Genomic DNA, 6,542 nt, shown 5'->3' with positions numbered 1-6,542 from the left:
ACCAGGCACGGACCATGTGAAAGATAAAGTCTATCCCACAGCCACGGACCGTGTGAAAAAGTCTATCCCACAGCCACGCACCATGTGAAAGATAAAGTCTATTCCCACAGCCACGGACCGTGTGAAAGATAAAGTCTACTCCCACAGCCACGGACCATGTGAAAGATAAAGTCTACCACAAAGACACGGACAGTGTGAAAGATAAAGTCTATCCCACAACCACGGAGCTTGTGAAAGATAAAGTCTACCCCACAGCCACGGACCGTGTGAAAGATAAAGCCTATTCCCACAGCCACGGACCGTGTGAAAGATAGAGGCTATTCCACAGCCATGGACCATGTGAAAGATAGAGTCTATCCCACAGGCACGGACCGTGTGAAAGATAAAGTCTATCCCACAGCCACGGACCGTGTGAAAAAGTCTATCCCACAGCCACGCACCATGTGAAAGATAAAGTCTATTCCCACAGCCACGGACCGTGTGAAAGATAAAGTCTACTCCCACAGCCACGGACCGTGTGAAAGATAAAGTCTATTCCCACAGCCACGGACCGTGTGAAAGATAAAGTCTACTCCCACAGCCACGCACCATGTGAAAGATAAAGTCTATTCCCACAGCCACGGACCGTGTGAAAGATAAAGTCTATCCCACAGCCACGGACCGTGTGAAAGATAAAGTCTATCCCACAGCCACGGACCGTGTGAAAGATAAAGTCTACCCCACAGCCACGGACCGTGTGAAAGATAGCGTCTATTCACACAGCCAACGACCGTGTGAAAGATAAAGTCTATCCCACAGCCACGGACCGTGTGAAAGATAAAGTCTATCCCACAGCCATGCACCGTGTGAAAGATAAAGTCTGTCCCACAGGCACGGACCGTGTGAAAGATAAAGTCTATCCCACAGCCACGGACCGTGTGAAAAAGTCTATCCCTCAGCCACGGACCATGTGAAAGATAAAGTCTATCCCACAGGCACGTACCGTGTGAAAGATAAAGTCTATACCACAGCCCCGGACCATGTGAAAGATAAAGTCTATCCCACAGGCACGGACCGTATGAAAGATAAAGTCTACCCCACAGCCACGGACAATGTGAAAGATAAATTCAATTCCCAGAGCCACGGACCTTGTGAAACATAAAGTCTATTCCCACAGCCACGGACCGTGTGAAAGATAAAGAGTACTCCCACAGCCCCGGACCATGTGAAAGATTAAGTCTACCCCACAGCCACGGACCATGTGAAAAAGTCTATCCCACAGGCACGGACCGTGTGAAAGATAAAGACTACCCCACAGCCACGGACCATGTGAAAGATAAAGTCTATCTCACAGGCACAGACCACGTGAAAGATAAAGTCTATTACCACAGCCATGGACCCTGTGGAAGATAAAGTCTATCCCACAGCCACGGACCATGTGAAAGATAAAGTCTATCCGACAGGCACTGACCGTGTGAAAGATAAAGTCTATCCTAAAGCAATGGACCGTGTGAAAGATAAAGTCTATCCCACAGCAACGGACCGTGTGAAAAAGTCTATCCCACAGCCAGGGACCGTGTGAAACATAAAGTCTATCCCACAGGCACGGACCGTGTGAAAGGTAAAGTCTATCCCACAGGCACGGACCGTGTGAAAAAATCTATCCCTCAGCCACGGACCGTGTGAAAGATAAAGTCTAATCCACAGCCACGGGCCGTGTGAAAGATAAAGTCTACCCCACAGCCATGGACCATGTGAAAGATAAATTCTATCCCACAGGCACGGACAGTGTGAAAGATAGAGTCGGTTCCCACAGCCAAGGACCGTGTGAAAGATAAAGTCTACCCCACAGCCATGGACCGTGTGAAAGATAAAATCTATCCCACAGCCACATACCGTGTGAAAGATAAAGTCTACCCCACAGCCACGGACCATGTGAAAGTTAAAGTCTACCCCACAGCCATGGACCGTGTGAAAGATAGAGTCTATTCCCACAGCCACGGACCATGTGAAAGTTAGAGTCTATTCCACAGCCACGGACCGTGTGAAAGATAGAGTCCATCCCACAGGCACGGACCATGTGAAAGATAAAGTCTAACCCACAGGCACGGACCGTGTGAAAGATAAAGTCTACCACACAAGCACGGACCATGTGAAAGATAAAGTCTACCCCACAGCCACGGGCCGTGTGAAAGATAAAGTCTACCCTGTAGACACGGGCCGTGTGATGGACAAAGTCTATCCCACAGGCACGGACCGTGTGAAAGATAAAGTCTATTCCACAGCAACGGACCGTGTGAAAAAGTCTATCCCACAGCCACGAACCGTGTGAATCATAAAGTCTATCCCACAAGCACGGACCGTGTGAAAGATAAAGTCTATCCCACAGGCACGGATCATGTGAAAAAGTCTATCCCTCAAGCGTGGACCGTGTGAAAGATAAAGTCTATCCCACAGCCACGGACCGTGTGAAAGATAAAGTCTACTCCCACAGCCACGGACCATGTGAAAGATAAAGTCTACCACAAAGACACGGACCGTGTGAAAGATAAAGTCTATCCCACAACCACGGAGCTTGTGAAAGATAAAGTCTACCCCACAGCCACGGACCGTGTGAAAGATAAAGCCTATTCCCACAGCCATGGACCGTGTGAAAGATACAGGTTATTCCACAGCCACGGACCTTGTGAAAGATAGAGTCTATCCCACAGGCATGGACTGTGTGAAAGATAAAGTCTATTCCCACAGCCACGGACCGTGTGAAAGATAGAGGCTATCCCACAGGCATGGACCGAGGAAAGACAGAGTCTATCCCACAGCCACGGACCGTGTGAAAGATAAAGTCTATCCCACAGGCACGGACAGTGTGAAAGATAAAGTCTATTCCCACAGCCACGGACCGTGTGAAAGATAAAGTCTATTCCCACAGCCACGGACCGTGTGAAAGATAAAGTCTATCCCACAGCCACGGACCGTGTGAAAGATAAAGTCTACCCCACAGCCACGGACCGTGTGAAAGATAGAATCTATTCCCACAGCCAACGACCGTGTGAAAGATAAAGTCTATCCCGCAGCCACGGACCGTGTGAAAGATAAAGTCTATCCCACAGCCATGCACCGTGTGAAAGATAAAGTCTATCCCACAGGCACGGACCGTGTGAAAGATAAAGTCTATCCCACAGCCACGGACTGTGTGAAAAAGTCTATCCCTCAGCCACGGACCATGTGAAAGATAAAGTCTATCCCACAGCCACGGACCGTGTGAAAGATAAAGTCTATACCACAGCCCCGGACCATGTGAAAGATAAAGTCTATCCCACAGGCACGGACCGTATGAAAGATAAAGTCTACCCCACAGCCACGGACAATGTGAAAGATAAATTCAATTCCCAGAGCCACGGACCTTGTGAAACATAAAGTCTATTCCCACAGCCACGGACCGTGTGAAAGATAAAGAGTACTCCCACAGCCACGGACCATGTGAAAGATAAAGTCTACCCCCCAGCCACGAACCGTGTGAAAGATAAAGTCTATCCCACAGCCACGGACCGTGTGAAAAATAAAATCTATCCCACAGCCACATACCGTGTGAAAGATAAAGTCTACCACACAGCCACGGACGATGTGAAAGATAAAGTTTACCCCACAGCCATGGACCGTGTGAAAGATAGAGTCTAATCCCACAGCAACGGACCATGTGATAGATAGAGTCTATCCCACAGCCACGGACCATGTGAAAGATAAAGTTTATCCCACAGGCACGGACCGTGTGAAAGATAGAGTCTATTCAGACAGCGTCAGACCATGTGCAAGATAGAGTCTATCCCACAGCCACGGACCGTGTGAAAGATAAACTCTACCCCACAGAAACGGGCCGTGTGAAAGATAAAGTCTACCCCACATCCACGGACCGTGTGAAAGATAATGTCTACCCCACAGGCACGGACCGTGTGAAAGATAAAGTCTAACCCACAGGCACGGGCCGTGTGAAAGATAAAGTCTACCCCACAGCCACGGGCCGTGTGAAAGATAAAGTCTACCCCACAGCCACAGACCGTGTGAAAGATAAAGTCTACCCCACAGCCATGGACCGTGTGAACGATAGAGTCTATCCCACAGCCACGGACCGAGTGAAAGATAGAGTCTGTTCCCACATCTAACGACCGTGTGAAAGATAAAGTCTACCACACAGCCACGGACCATGTGAAAGATAAAGTCTATCCCACAGCCATGGACCGTGTGAAAGATAGAGTATTCCCACAGCCACGGACCATGTGAAAGAAAAAGTCTATCCCACAGCCACGGACCGTGTGAAAGATAAAGTCTCCCCCACAGTCACGGACCGTGTGAAAGATAGAGTCTACCCCACAGCCACGGACCGTGTGAAAGATAAAGTCTATCCCACAGGCATGGACTGTGTGAAAGATAAAGTCTATTCCCACAGCCACGGACCGTGTGAAAGATAGAGGCTATCCCACAGGCATGGACTGAGGGAAAGATAGAGACTATCCCACAGCCACGGACCGTGTGAAAGATAAAGTCTATCCCACAGGCACGGACCGTGTGAAAGATAAAGTCTATTCCCACAGCCACGGACCGTGTGAAACATAAAGTCTATTCCCACAGCCACGGACCGTGTGAAAGATAAAGTCTATTCCCACAGCCACGGACCGTGTGAAACATAAAGTCTATCCCACAGCCACGGACCGTGTGAAAGATAAAGTCTATCCCACAGCCACGGACCGTGTGAAAGATAAAGTCTATCCCACAGGCACGTACCGTGTGAAAGATAAAGTCTATACCACAGCCCCGGACCATGTGAAAGATAAAGTCTATCCCACAGGCACGGAGCGTATGAAAGATAAAGTCTACCCCACAGCCACGGACAATGTGAAAGATAAATTCAATTCCCAGAGCCACGGACCTTGTGAAACATAAAGTCTATTCCCACAGCCACGGACCGTGTGAAAGATAAAGGGTACTCCCACAGCCACGGACCATGTGAAAGATAAAGTCTATCTCACAGGCACAGACCACGTGAAAGATAAAGTCTATGCCCACAGCCATGGACCCTGTGAAAGATAAAGTCTATCCCACAGCCACGGACCATGTGAAAGACAAAGTCTATCCGACAGGCACTGACCGTGTGAAAGATAAAGTCTATCCCAAAGCAATGGACCGTGTGAAAGATAAAGTCTATCCCACAGCAACGGATCGTGTGAAAAAGTCTATCCCACAGCCAGGGACCGTGTGAAACATAAAGTCTATCCCACAGGCACGGACCGTGTGAAAGATAAAGTCTAATCCACAGCCACGGGCCGTGTGAAAGATAAAGTCTACCCCACAGCCATGGACCATGTGAAAGATAAAGTCTATCCCACAGGCACGGACAGTGTGAAAGATAGAGTCGGTTCCCACAGCCACGGACCGTGTGAAAGATAAAGTCTACCCCACAGCCATGGACCGTGTGAAAGATAAAATCTATCCCACAGCCACATACCGTGTGAAAGATAAAGTCTACCCCACAGCCACGGACCATGTGAAAGATAAAGTCTACCCCACAGCCATGGACCGTGTGAAAGATAGAGTCTATTCCCACAGCCACGGACCATGTGAAAGTTAGAGTCTATTCCACAGCCACGGACCGTGTGAAAGATAGAGTCCATCCCACAGGCACGGACCATGTGAAAGATAAAGTCTATCCCACAGGCACGGACCGTGTGAAAGATAAAGTCTACCCCACAGGCACGGACCATGTGAAAGATAAAGTCTACCCCACAGCCACGGGCCGTGTGAAAGATAAAGTCTACCCTGTAGACACGGGCCGTGTGAAAGACAAAGTCTATCCCACAGGCACGGACCGTGTGAAAGATAAAGTCTATTCCACAGCAACGGACCGTGTGAAAAAGTCTATCCCACAGCCACGGACCGTGTGAATCATAACGTCTATCCCACAAGCACGGACCGTGTGAAAGATAAAGTCTATCCCACAGGCACGGACCATGTGAAAAAGTCTATCCCTCAAGCGTGGACCGTGTGAAAGATAAAGTCTATCCCAAAGGCACGGACCGTGTCAAAGATAAAGTCTACCCCACAGCCACGGACCATGTGAAAGATAAAGTCGATCCCACAGGCACGGACAGTGTGAAAGATAGAGTCTGTTCCCACAGCCATGGACCGTGTGAAAGATAAAGTCTACCCCACAGCCACGGACCGTGTGAAAGATAAAATCTATCCCAAAGCCACAGACCGTGTGAAAGATAAAATCTATCCCAAAGCCACATACCGTGTGAAAGATAAAGTCTACCCCACAGCCACAGACCATGTGAAATATAAAGTCTACCCCACAGCCATGGACCGTGTGAAAGATAGAGTCTAATCCCACAGCCACGGACCATGTGAAAGATAGTCTATCCCACAGCCACGGACCGTGTGAAAGATAGAGTCTATCCCACAGGCACGGACCATGTGAATGATAAAGTCTATCCCACAGGCACGGACAGTGTGAAAGATAAACTCTATTCCCAGAGCCACGTACCATGTGAAAGATAAAGTCTATCCCA

The sequence above is a fragment of the Cervus elaphus genome, chromosome 1 (genome assembly GCF_910594005.1).
Source record: "Cervus elaphus chromosome 1, mCerEla1.1, whole genome shotgun sequence".
NCBI lineage: Eukaryota > Metazoa > Chordata > Mammalia > Artiodactyla > Cervidae > Cervus > Cervus elaphus.
Note: the sequence above shows the minus strand (reverse complement) of the source record.